This window comes from Idiotropiscis lumnitzeri, chromosome 10 (genome assembly GCF_059441095.1).
Source record: "Idiotropiscis lumnitzeri isolate Australia: NSW breed Sydney's pygmy pipehorse chromosome 10, RoL_Ilum_1.0, whole genome shotgun sequence".
Taxonomy (NCBI): domain Eukaryota; kingdom Metazoa; phylum Chordata; class Actinopteri; order Syngnathiformes; family Syngnathidae; genus Idiotropiscis; species Idiotropiscis lumnitzeri.
This window is the reverse complement of record NC_142400.1, coordinates 18,542,951-18,556,439: the sequence shown is the minus strand read 5'-3', so window position 1 is coordinate 18,556,439 and position 13,489 is coordinate 18,542,951.

Here is a 13,489-nt window from a genome sequence, read left to right as displayed (position 1 = left end):
CGGTGACAGGAGCATCCTTTCAAATGAGCCACTTCCAGCAAGAAAGAACAAATAAGTGCAAGAAGATGGATGGATGGATGGATGGATGGATGGAGTGTCTCCTTTAAAACTTGTCTCATGCACTGACTGTTCTGACGACGGGTCACCATTGGAAGAGATTGACTTGCCGCACAAATTTTATTCATAAAAAATAACATCTTTTACAAAGTCATTTTCATTATTGTTTTTCACAATATGAAAACGAAATCGGTGAAAAATACTGACGCAGCAAAGCAAGCGAGACACAAAATCGTAATCACTGCCGAAACTTTTGGCCATGACTTCTCTGTTGTGTCAAGGTATCAAAGGCAACAAGCTGCTTATCATCCAGCTGCAAGCAGAGGCCTGTGTGTTTTCCGGGGAGAGTTGTTAGTGGTGGGTCGTTGTGTGAAACGCTCCTCGCCGTGGGAGCTGTGCCTTACTCCTGTGTACCACCTGCCACTCCTCCAATCTTTTTCCATCCATCAAAGTTAGGAAGCACCCATCCCCATAGAGACAGAGGGCAGGCCTGGGCGGTGTTCCCCTGGATGACCGTGGTAATCCCAAAATAGCCCCACAATATATGTACTTTGGCAAACACCCCCCTTTTTTCCTGGCACTCTTTCTTTACCTTGGTCTTATTCCACTGGCAGCGTGATTCCCTGGAAGACAGTGAAAAAAATGACTCAGCCAGGCCATGCTTTCCACTCCTTTGTGCATACTTCGACAATTTTCTACTTGAACCCTGTGGGATTTGTCTTATTTTAATTTTCAATGGCCTGCACTGCTCTAAGAAAAATACTTAGTTTCAATTCTAAAATGAGGCATCCCACATAATAATAATACTACCAATAAAACCAGCATGCAGCATGAGAGATGATCTTACCAAAGAAATTAATTGGAAACTTCCAGTATTGGTACCAGTAATACATCACAGTTTATTATATATCAATTATTGCACACACACACACACATATATATATATATATATATATATATATACATTAGGGAAATGGGAGATGCAAGACGCTACACCTATCGTTAAAGTCTCTTGCAGAATATCCCAATCCTTGCAACACACTCTCTTGACAGAGGAAAGCATAGCTGTGGAATGACCACACTGGCACCAAGCCAGGTCTTCTCGCCCAGTGCAGCGTCTTAAATTTCCACTGAACTGTCGCTTTCTTCCTCTGACTGCTGAAGATTTTCGTCATTGGTGTACACCAGTTCGAATCAGTAAAGACGTATTGCACCTGCAAAATCCATCAGTCAATCCGTCAGCCGAAGGGCCACCAGAAGCAATGTAAAAACACATATGTCTCCAATTTTATCATTTTTAAACATGTTCGCGTTAATGGTATGTCTGTAATGCGGAAACCCCTTTAATATAAAAAAAAAAACATGAAAAAAAAATGGTCGTTTTTCACAAAACTGTGACTACAAACTAAGATGTGCCATAATTCATATCTAATATGGATAGAGTAATGATTATGTGTATTATTACTCTCTACCTAATGATAATTATGTGTGAATAAGCTCAGCTTGTGCATGAAGTAATAATGTGATGTTTTCAAATTCATTCATGAGACATGCACACACATAATTGTCATCTTTTTAATTATAAACAACACCACACTGGATTTCAAACGAAACGAACAAGATGTGCTTTAATTGCAGACGTTCATCGTTAATTTGAGGGGATTTGACGTACACCCAAATCAGGTAACAACCGTAGGAATTATTACCAACATATGTCTATTTGACTCCAAGTTTTAATGGTGGGTCCGGCTAGCTGCATAATAGCATAGAATATCCTCGGGTTAAAAACAAGCTTCCTGCGAGAAAAAAAACACTTCAGTCATGAACATAGCGATTTGCAGCCAGTTGGAATGTTCATTTTATGTACCAAAGAACTTGCTTTGGATATTTAAAGATTCATTGGCAATGGCTGTTGTGAAATGCGTAATCTAAATAAAGTTGTATTGTATTGTATAGTATGGTTTACAATGTTGATGCTATAGTGTCATTATGAATCCAACCAAAAAAAAAAAAGCTTCATAGACGTACAGCAAGATGAGTTTATCCGGACACAAGCAATTTAATAAACGGTGTTTTACACCATTAAAGTAGTGACCTATATTTTTTGTCAACCAAAAGCATTATACCTTTTTTTCTCACAAGACACTCAGTGGACATCTGATGTCCATTCAACATTAATATGTTTTCAAATTCATTCGATTGATGTCATACTGTTGTACAATTGGCATCAGATGAATCGTGTCACTTGAACTATGCTTGGTAAATACAGCCTAAAAGATTCCTATCAGGCTGTGGAGGATGTTTGCATGTCGCTGGCGTCGGACCAAAACCCCCCCTTTGTCACAATAAGTTAAGTTTCATATTTTTTTGCCAGTCTGTACTATTGGTCAGTCATATGTGGATGTTATTATTTTATAAATTATTGACCAATCTAAAACATTGAAAATGGCTTGCTTTCTATGACGATGCAATGTTTAATGGTTGAACAAATGTGCAGTTTTTGGGGTCTCCTGAAATGTTATGATTTTGGAGGTTCAAGGATTCCGCCTAATGCCAATGATGCATGCTTTCAATAGGTATGGTTTTTGAGGGGAGAGCTTCTCCAGGTGGACACTAAACTTTTCATGTGACATCTTCTGCAGATGACCTGCTGATGATCACATGGTAGAAGACCCTCTGACAAATGACCATTTTAAAAGACACCTTAAGGGGCACCCAGGAAGACAACCAGATGGCTCGTGGAAAATCTTGTGGTGTCTGATGCAGTCCATCTGCAAGCATTCAACATCTTTTGTGATGTGTGAAATGTTTTGCTTGATTTTCCAAACATGTTTCGACAGATGTTTGAGACCAAAAATGTGATGAGTGAGAATCATTGGTGACTCAGTTCCTTGCCAATTCATAGCTTTTGGTTTATTCACTCGTGCATTTTATTTATTTTAACACAATGTAGTGATTCAAATCCCAAATTGTTAATCTCATCTCATATTTCCACACTTCCATTTTCAATTCTTCCAGTCAAATAATCATTTAGCCAGTTTACTGTTTAACACTGCCATTAAAATAATGTATAATTTGGAAGTAAAAGATCATGATTTAGGTCAGTTTGGTCACATTATTCAGAATTTTATTGTTGCAAGTCACACAAAACTTTCAAATTAGCAGAAAGACAGAAGCAATTCTTGTAAAACCTCAATTCAGAGCGTCAGATGATGAACTCTTTGGGCCTATTTTTGTGCCCATGTCTATAGTGTTTTTATTCTTTCGGCATTTTGCAAGACTTTGTGGCTGTAGAATCGGGTGTACCTCGGTGTTTGCGCCTTTGTGCGCCAATATGGAATGGAGCATAGTATTTTCTCAGCCAATTTTCACTGCATCCTTAATTTGCATAAAAATTAGGCAGGTACGGAACACACATGAGTACACTGTGCATCACATGTGAAAAGATAAATTAGACTCGCTATATCTTGCATGACATTGGCAGGAAAATTTGAATATCTGCCCTTTCGGATGATGTAGTCAGCCGTGTGTGTGACGTGGAAAATAGGAGAGCTCGCGCCACCGGATTGTGCGTGCCTCCTCACCCGTCCTTCTAGCGAGGCTGGCCAGCCCGAGGCGGCCTCCGCTCCGCACTGGAAGCAGCCATTATGGCGAGGGTGCCTGACCTGTCACCAGGCCGCCCGCTGCCACGGAGTAAGTGGCAATAACCTGGTTGATCCTGCCAGTCATTATGTCTTTTTCATCAAAGTGAGATGTGAAGTCAGTTGGTCAGAATTTTGATTTATAAACTGCCGCTGCTACGGTCCGGTCAATCATGGCTTCGTCACATGATGTCTGGAATCTATCATACGGGTGGTGTGATTGGTCCGCGGATGCTGCAATAAAATGTTTGACTGAATTTTTTTTTTTTTTTCCTGATGGGCCCTTGTGTTCTGTCGGCCCGTGGGCTCAAGCCTGGGTAAGCCCGTTAGTAAAGGAGGCTCTGTCTACAGTGATTCTGAGGGATTGTCCCATGCACGTGTCACATTCCTAATGAAATGCTATGATCTCCACCACGCAAGCCTGCGAAGGGCCAAATCCATCTGCCTGCGCTTTGATTAACTATACCAAAATCGTATTAGACCATCTGCGCCACAAAATAGACCACCTTTTAGGCAGTCTAAAAAATGCCTATGTACTTTTTCTACTTTTTGTCACCTATTGCGAGTTACGCTGAGGGGTGCAGCGGGAACACCCATGAGAGGTTGCACGTCTACGAAATTCATTCTACTGAATTAGACCGCTGCTCCGACACGAAAATGAAGATACACCAGTTTTTACACCAAGCTCCACTATATGTCACCACTATATGTCCACAACTGAACTGGCGGCAGAAAAAAATGACTGGGGGGGCATTAAATTTTTTTTTTTTAATAAAAAGAAAATGTGAATGTATAAAATTCATAGCAGAAACATCACCGGAATAAACAAAATAACATTTGAATTAAAATAAAGTGAAACAAAATAAAAATACCAACCCTTCACTTTTTTAAAGTACTTTTATTTCCTGTATTTACAAAGTAAGTACAGTATATTAAAACCAGAAAATGATAATTGCTGTCAGATACTTTTAAGACTTTTACTCAAGAAAAATTTTAGAAGGTAACTAATTTCTGTCAGTTTTTTTTTTGGTTTGTAATTTTACATAAAACACTTCAAATAATGACATGAAATTTCGTAAGAATGATGCAAATATTTGCATTACGCCTTCGCAATTAATTATTTCAGCTATATGACTGAATGCTATACTGTTTTTTGGGTAGTATTTTTTCCATGTAAAAAAAAAAATAATGAAAAGGATGATTATTATCTTGAAGTGTGTGTTTAATCACAACTGTTCTCGAGTCTGCACATGTAAGTGAATGGAGTCGATATGTTCTTTCTGGTCCACTTTGTGCGCTGCATTTCTTCATGGAGACTTCCCAAGCAATCAGTCGTCCATTGCTGGCTGTAAATGTTTTAGCACATATGCACAATGTTTACGTTGAAGTATATTGTAGCGCACATTAGAGATATACCTAATGGGCTTCAGTAAAAGCCCTGGCTAGTCCAGAGTTCAGGCAGGTGCAGACTCTTACAGTAGATAAAGCAGACGGGCACTGAAGTGAGTTCATGACAAACACTGTGAGGCTTTTAGACGCCTTCTCCGAGCTCAATCTTCATTTCCCCTGACACTGATTTTGCAATAAGGATCCGGAGAAAAGGGGAATGTCCATCTATTCATTTTAATGATCCTTCATTATTGACTGCTGGCAGGGAGGGGGCGGGTAAAGGTAATGATTCTTTGTCTTTGCCGGCCAATCACTCCTCTTAAAGGAATCAGACTCTAAATAAGGCCACTAATGGATGCCCACTGTGACCTAAAACTGACCCCGAGTGCAATCCAGGACTTCCGCACATGCTGGAGATTGCAGTGTTGATCTTTTGTCTCAGTGTTGGTTACAACTTCTCACATCACAGAGGGTGGAACTGTGAACACATCCTATCCTAGCCACAAATTCAGTGCGGTTTGCGATAATTGATTCCAAAGACGAAGCACACTGAAATCATGATGACAATAATTATTAATAATATAATTGTAGACTATTATACTCTCCTTATTAGAGAAAGACAAAGCGGTTGACATTTTGGAAAATATGTCGAATGGCTTTCTTTCAGAGTTCGACGAATCGCACATGTCTCTACACTCATTTATAAAGCCACAGACTGAGGTCTGTTAGCTCAGTTTAGCGCAAAAACTTGAAAACAGACCCAGACAGACTCTGTCCCAAGGTTACAAAAGCTGCTCGTCATACCTGCCGCGTCCACAAGTATGCTAAGATCCACCACATGTCTGCGTGCAGAAAACAGAGAGGGTTTGTGTACCTGACAAATTGTTGAGTCTACTTGCAGTTGTCTGCTCACTGGCTGGACTGTGCATGGAGAGCATATGATGAGGTGACTGCGAATCACTTCTATCGCTAACAGTAAACAGCCTGCCGATCTTAAAATCTCCGAGTGTGTGTTTCTGCCAAATGGCTCCTTTTCCACACTAGTTATTCCCGTTTGGCCTATTTCATTCATTAGGCCTGCGTTTTGTTTTTGCTGTGGTGGACAAATGTTTTCCACAAGCTACAATTCTAAGATTTTACAGGTGTGCAGTTGAAATCAAATTGCATGCAAGTAATTATATCCATTTCGCAATGCTGTGCTTTGAATGAGAAGAAGTTGGTGATCAACCAAATATGACGGTACAACACAGTTGCACAGCCCTCTTCTACCATAAAAATGTGCATTTTTTTTTAATAATAAAAGAGAAAAAATATCTACACAATGACATCCATCCACCCATTTTCACCCAACCATGATGTCATTTTTAGTCAACAGAAAATGGCCACCCCCTGAAATAGATAAAAAAAAGTTTTGTTCTTTTTTTGGGATGGTATTGGATTTTGCTGCTTAATTTATATTCCACAAACAAAATATGAATCAGGATCCCGTGTTTAGAATAGTGGGGCTGCCTCAAACCTATTATTGTCAAGAATTCTTTTTGACTTGACCTCGCCTTTAACACTGCAATGACAACATCTGCAGAAAACTCCCCACATAGGGTCTCACCATCAGCTTGCTGGAATGCACCACATGTAAAACGAAGTAAAGCAATGTCATCACCCAGGGGACATAATGTGAAAAAATGTGATAATGTGGCCCAGCGCCAGGATCTGTTGCTATTATGTTGACAGTTAAAAAAAAGTGAGTTTGTTTTATTGTAAGCCGATTGGATGTATCCAATTTTTATATGGTTCAAACAAAAACTAATCAGAATGCCAATACTATGAGCACTGAGTTTATTTGTTGTACGTGCATGTGTCAGCTGTCATCAAGCTGTCAATGTAATGAAGCCTACTTCGGTCCAGCCTCCAACAGCCCTTTAAGGCATCATTCACGCCACTGAGGAGACACACTCAGGTATTAGTAGTCCTGCCTGGATGGTCCACTGGATGATGGGTGGGCGGGGATGTTATTAGCAGCATTCATCTCCAAGGCTCCCCAAGCTATACTACATTGAAACTGACCACAAGACAACCCTATCATCTTCAAAGATTACCTGTCTCCTGCACGCTATATGAATGTTTTATCATAAAAGCTTTTCTTTTTTTCTTTTTGCTAAGTGCCTCCTTGAGTGTTTGCTTTCAACTTTTGATTACTTTACGTCTTGTTGCGAAGAAGAAAAAAAAAGGCCAAGCCCATTTGAATATAATGGACCTAACGGGAAAGGTAATCTCCCATGCATTGGAATGATAAATGCGGAGGTGAAACTCCATGTAACAGGTGTGAAAAGGTTCTGAAACATTTTTCATTTTGGTAACCAAAGCATGTATTTCACCTTCAATCTCATTAAGATGTTGAGTAAAGGGAAAGATTCAAGGGCATCGAACTGTTGAGAGAAAATCACAAAATATGTTCCGTATAGAATCCATTTTTCCATGTGAGAAAAATTATAGGATGTGGTGCATTTGCGTGTAAAACGTCTCACTTAAAACCTTTAATACCAGTCTTTTTTTTTTTAACGGCCTCTATTGATGTGGCCATTCGTCTCCCATTTCTCAGTTTTATATACACGATGGCTTAGTTTCACTTTTACATATAGTCTTGAGTCATTTACAAGAAAAAATATTTGACACTCCTTTGGTCCAGACACTGAGGTTTCCAGGCCCAAGACACCCCCTCCGCACCCCTACCCGCTCTTGTCGAGGTTTTAGCAGACACTGCGTTGCGAGTGGGGAATGGACGATTGCATAACAAACAGGCGAGACGTGATTGTTCCTGGCCATTTTACAAAATTCATTCTCTGCAGTCCCATAACGAAACATTAAAAAGCAGCGTGAATGCGGATATTTAGTCATATGTTTTAGATTGAAATCCGAGGGCGCATAAAAGTGCATGGAGCAGAAGCAGAATTTCAGGGGGAAAGGAGACAATGTTACACATGAAGAACAGAAAGATAAATAAAAACTTAATAGTGGACTTGTAACTCGTTTTGCCTTTAAAATACATGCCACCCACATTTATTCTGACCATTGTCAAAGGGCCCCATTTAAATGAATGGACTCAGTCACCTCCCCTTGCAAATCCTTCCAAACTGCTCTGCAGTACTTACACAAAGCACACCATAAGTCATAGAAACTACTGGAAGAGATAAGCGCCAGCAGGTGATGTATGAGCCACAGAGATGATGACCCCAGATGTTCAAAAGGAACCTCTGGGGATCTGAATCAGACACTGACTAGTTATAACTTTGTCATTCTTACCTGTCCCTGTGGATTAAAGGAAAGAAAAATGAACACACTTCTTACACACATACAGTCTCTGATTTAGTGTGTGTGGGGGGGATATGATGCAGAGGCTTTAAAATGGGCAGACCCCACCCAGAGGGATGCATCATCAGGCCACCCCCGAAGTACGATAGCATTTGTATGCATTAGGGAAAATGCAACAAAGTTCTCATACGACAAAAGTTCATATTTTGGTTTTAAATTGGTTTCATGCATTTTATGTAATACCATTTGGACCATGGCGTCTGCGGAAAAAAAAGTTGAAGGTGCATCAATTCTTTTAGTTTCCCATTCAGACAGAGACACCTAGTGTTCATTTATAACATGTACAAGTTAGGCTCTTACCTAAAATACAGCCACCAACTCAAAGAATCAGAAAATCATCTTCACAATATAATGACAGCACAAGTACTGACATAAAAAAAAATATAATATTCTTTGCAATATGATGCACACTGTGAGAGAGGCATTTTCCTAACAAAATGGTTGAAGGGTGCATTACAGCAGAAAGCCTTTTTTCTTGATATTACAAACTCGTAAGTACATTATTTGATACATCCTTAAGAATAAGTGTTATTTTTAAACAATTTGCCGTACGACCACAAACAGGAACAACCCATGTGTATAATGACCCAGAACTATATACTACAATATTTATTTCGTTCCTGAGACTGCAATGCAAAAGAGAAACGGTAAATCTAACCTTGTCTTTGTTTGCACGTGGACCATCCCAACCTAAAGTCACTTGGTGAATGTTTCTTATTGTGCTCATATAATTCAGTATTGTGCGATCATTCACAGTGTATTTTTTTCATAGATATAATCTTTAATGCGTTACTAGAGTGCATCAATCAAAAATAATTATGATTCGATTGAAACAGGTGCTAATTACACTAATACAAAACCAGGAAAATATGAAAGACAATTGGACAATTTAAGACTCATCACATTATTAAATACAAACTACAACATTTTTGCTGGCTCTATTGCAGCAACACTAAAACGGGGAGTTTCAGACCTAATTAACGAAACACAATCACTATTCCTTAGAGACAGAAATATTCACGACAGCATTAGACTTGTTTTGCAGTTACCGGATTGCAAGTGATTTTATTGAAGAAAAAAGTTACATTTTTTTTCTCAGATTTTCACAAAGCATATGATTCAGTTGAACATCCCTTTATTTTTTTCAAACACTTTCTCATTTTGGTTTTGGGGAAAACATATTAGCACCATTGGTATGATATATTATGACAAAAATATTCAGTTTCTTTGGGTCGTGTCGCGTGTAATAAATTCAACATAAGTAGAGGTATTCGCCAGGGCTGTGGAAGCTCTCCCTTCTTGTTTGTAATGGTTGCAGAGATGTTAGCAATCTTAATTAAAAGTAGTGCAGTTGCAGGACTCGTGATAATGGGTAAACAGTTAAATAAATAAATAATAATAATAATAAATAATGAGTCCGCTAGCTGACGATACAAACCTGTTTTGGAAAAATGAATCTCAAATTCCATTAGCGCTGCAAATAATTGATCATTTCTCAAAGGCCTCTGGTCTACACCTAAATATAAATAAATGTGAACTATTTGCGCTGAAAGAGCACCCTATGCTATTGTCATTAAACATAAAAATTAAAAAAGAGGTTGACTATTTGGGGATGATTATAACAAAAGACAGAAACATTTCAGAAAAGGTGAACATTTTTTAGAATATCAACAAATGCAAATAATTTTTTAATCGGTTGCAAAACGATATCTCAGTCTTTGGAAGAATATTATTGACCAAGATGGATATTCTTTCCAAATTAATTTACCAATTCCCTTCCCAAACAAGTTGATTAGAGTAATAAATAACTTGAGCTTCTTGAACACTTTTGAATGATGAAGTTTTTTTGGGGGGTAGAAATTTCAAATCCATTGTACCAAGAAGAAATACAACCAAATAGTAAAAGCTATTAAACAAGATGTGGGGGCACAATGGCCTCACAGTGCAGAGCCTTCCTGTGTGGAGTTTGGAGATGTTCTTACCGTGCCAGCGTGGGTTTTCTCTGGGTACTCTATGAAAATAAACTGATTCTAACAGTCTAATTCACTGTTTTCGAAATATGTGTGTATTTATTACTAAGGACCAACATCCTTGACACACCGCATTATATTATACATGTCAAGAATAATGACAAAATGGCCACTAGAGGACACTGTTAAGCAACAAATGAACGTCAAGACAGCAGCCTAACTGCTCGACAGTATGACGCCAACCACGAACATTAAGTAGATAGTCTCACGTATTATACCATGCACATGTCACGACTAAAATGAAATGTGAGACTACTAAACAGAAAGAAAAGAAGAAACGAGGTGACTTTTTCACGACGGCACTACCTCCGGGATTTAACCACGTGACCTACTCAACTTGCTGCTCTTCAAGACCAAATGTGAGGTAAGCTTGACGTACCGTATTTTAAGTAATAAATCTACTTTAAGGATACTCATGTTTGTTTTTTAATGCAAATGTCCTAGACTCGTCGTTAGATTTGTTTTGTTTTAACCGTGTTTCGGCCATGTTTGTCTTTCTATCATTAATAAACAAAAAAGTTTTATCACACGTCTTCAACAGCCTTTGGAATACGTTTCATGAATGTGTGTGCCATTGTAAAAGGAGTGTGAGGAGAGCCCCTTTCAATCATCATCATCAGATTGTCAGAGAAACCAGTATTTTTGTATTTAATTTCAAATTTATCAAGAATAAAGAAAACAATCGGGAACCACTACCACCTCGTGGCCAAAACGAGACAACACATTAAGTGAAGCATGCATGTAAAAAAATAAATAAAATAAAATAAAAATAAATACATAAATAAAAAAGTCAATAAATATTCGACATTATTCAAAGAAAAACATACCAGAGATGGACAATATTGACACACAAGTTAAATAATCTTATTTATAATATGAAAAAAATATTCCTCGGTGTTGGTCACATAACCAGAGTTAAAGTCAATTTGTATAATTAAAACCATATAAATTATCTTAATCCCGGCTCCAGCCTTCCTGTGTGGAGTTTGCATGTTCTCCCCGTGCCTGCGTGGGTTTCCTCCGGGTACTCCGGTTTCCTCCCACATTCCAAAAAACATGCATGGCATGTCGATTGAACACTCTAAATTGCTCTAGATATAAGTGTGAGTGTGGATGGTTGTTCGTCTCTGTGTGCCCTGCAATTGGTTGGCAACCAGTTCAGGGTGTCCCCCGCCTACTGCCCGAAGATAGCTGGGATAGGCTCCAGCACCCCCCGCAACCCTAGTGAGGAGAAGTGGTACAGATAATGGATGGATGGCTGAATGACCTTAAAGGAGGACATGAGCCAAGATGGCCAATTTCTCACTAACAAGTTCAGTTTATATATTCTTTTTATCAGGAAAAAGAAATTTTCTTTTCATCTATGCATGTTGGAGAAATTAGGAAATAAGTGACGACTTGAAAAATGCCTACTTTGTATGAGGAATATGGCCGTGACCCCCTGCGCTCTCCCCATGGTACTGCAGAGTCAGTCAAGGTATCGATTACAAACTCTCCATTGAAAATTGTTGTACTTTCATTGCTTATAACGTCCAAAAACGGTGATCAATTGGCACCAACATTCATGTGGACATAACCTACCTTTGACCACATCAACATATATCGAAAGGATTAACCTCTCCGTGGCAGATTTATATGAAAATGAGGAAATGTGAAAGTGAGCATAGGTACATAGATTATGCTGCTAGGACACGGTACACCACTTCTTTGCTGATCACGGTGACGACGCACGGCATGAAAACACCAGTCGGAATATTTACAGAGGCTGAAGTAGGAATCAGTACACAGGCACATTTATTTGGATGAGGATTTTTATCAACTGTAGACGACATACCTACAACGCGCCGTTTTATTCATTGGAATGTAACAGCTACGGGATACGCATACACCAATCAATGGAGCATTCCAATGCGGCCTCACTCGGCTGTGGAGTTGGCATCCTTGCTGAAACTTTTTGTTCGCTGAACATTGACGCTCCCGAAGAGGCCCCGCAATGCGCACCGTTCAAGAAGACCAGCTCCAGGGTTGATCGATGAGGACTTTATCTGAAATCAACACTGATTCGCGCCGCAACGCTGACAGCTTCACAAATTGGCTGCTAGCGATGGTGGACGCGAACGTGCATGCATGCCAACAGCTAGGCATCAAGTAGCCAGTGAGAAGCTAGTTTTGTTGTGCTAACGTCATCTGTTTAGCAACCAAAAGCTAACTGCTGCCCTGAGCAGTGCTGTTAATTTTAACTCGATCGAAGAACGTACTATTACCGTGGGAGGTGGGAGGTCAAACTCGCCCATCAAGGTTTGGTGGGCAGGTCCTGACACCTGATTGGTTGGGCTGCTCATCAAGTCAAGGCAAATCAATTCCAGATTAATGGATCGATAACAACCGAGACCGTCCTGTGAAAATGCTCCGATACAGTGAGTGACGCTAATCACCTCTACATCGGTTTAAATGGTCAAGCAAAGCAACTAAATACAAGTCTCGACTGCTCAATCAAGGGAGCTCATGAAAGTCCTCCATCATCGTAGCCGCCATGTTTGCAATCACTTCATGCCAAAGCAATGGCTGAGGCGAGATCTGAGTTTGTCAGCGTTAAGCCCCGCCATCTAACTTTGATGGGCAGTTTGACAGATAAAATTAATCCATGAAACACTGCAATGTGGGACCATAGAATAATTAAACACAAAAATAATTCTGTATATTTTTTTAAATCTAATCATTGCTAATTTAATTAATTACATATTTATTTATTTAATTCCATATTTAATTAATAAATGAAACATTTAATTAATGACAATTCTAATTAAACATTTTATTGTGTGTTCATTTATTTAATTAATTTTGGTACTTTCAGTCCTTTACAAGGGGGGGGCATGAAGAAAAAGACAAATACATTTACTGTTGCCACCAATGCATTCTAAATTAAATATATGGGTAATTGTACATCTATTACTGAGTGTCATATTTTGTCAGGATTATAATTTTAATAGGGGCCCTTCTGGG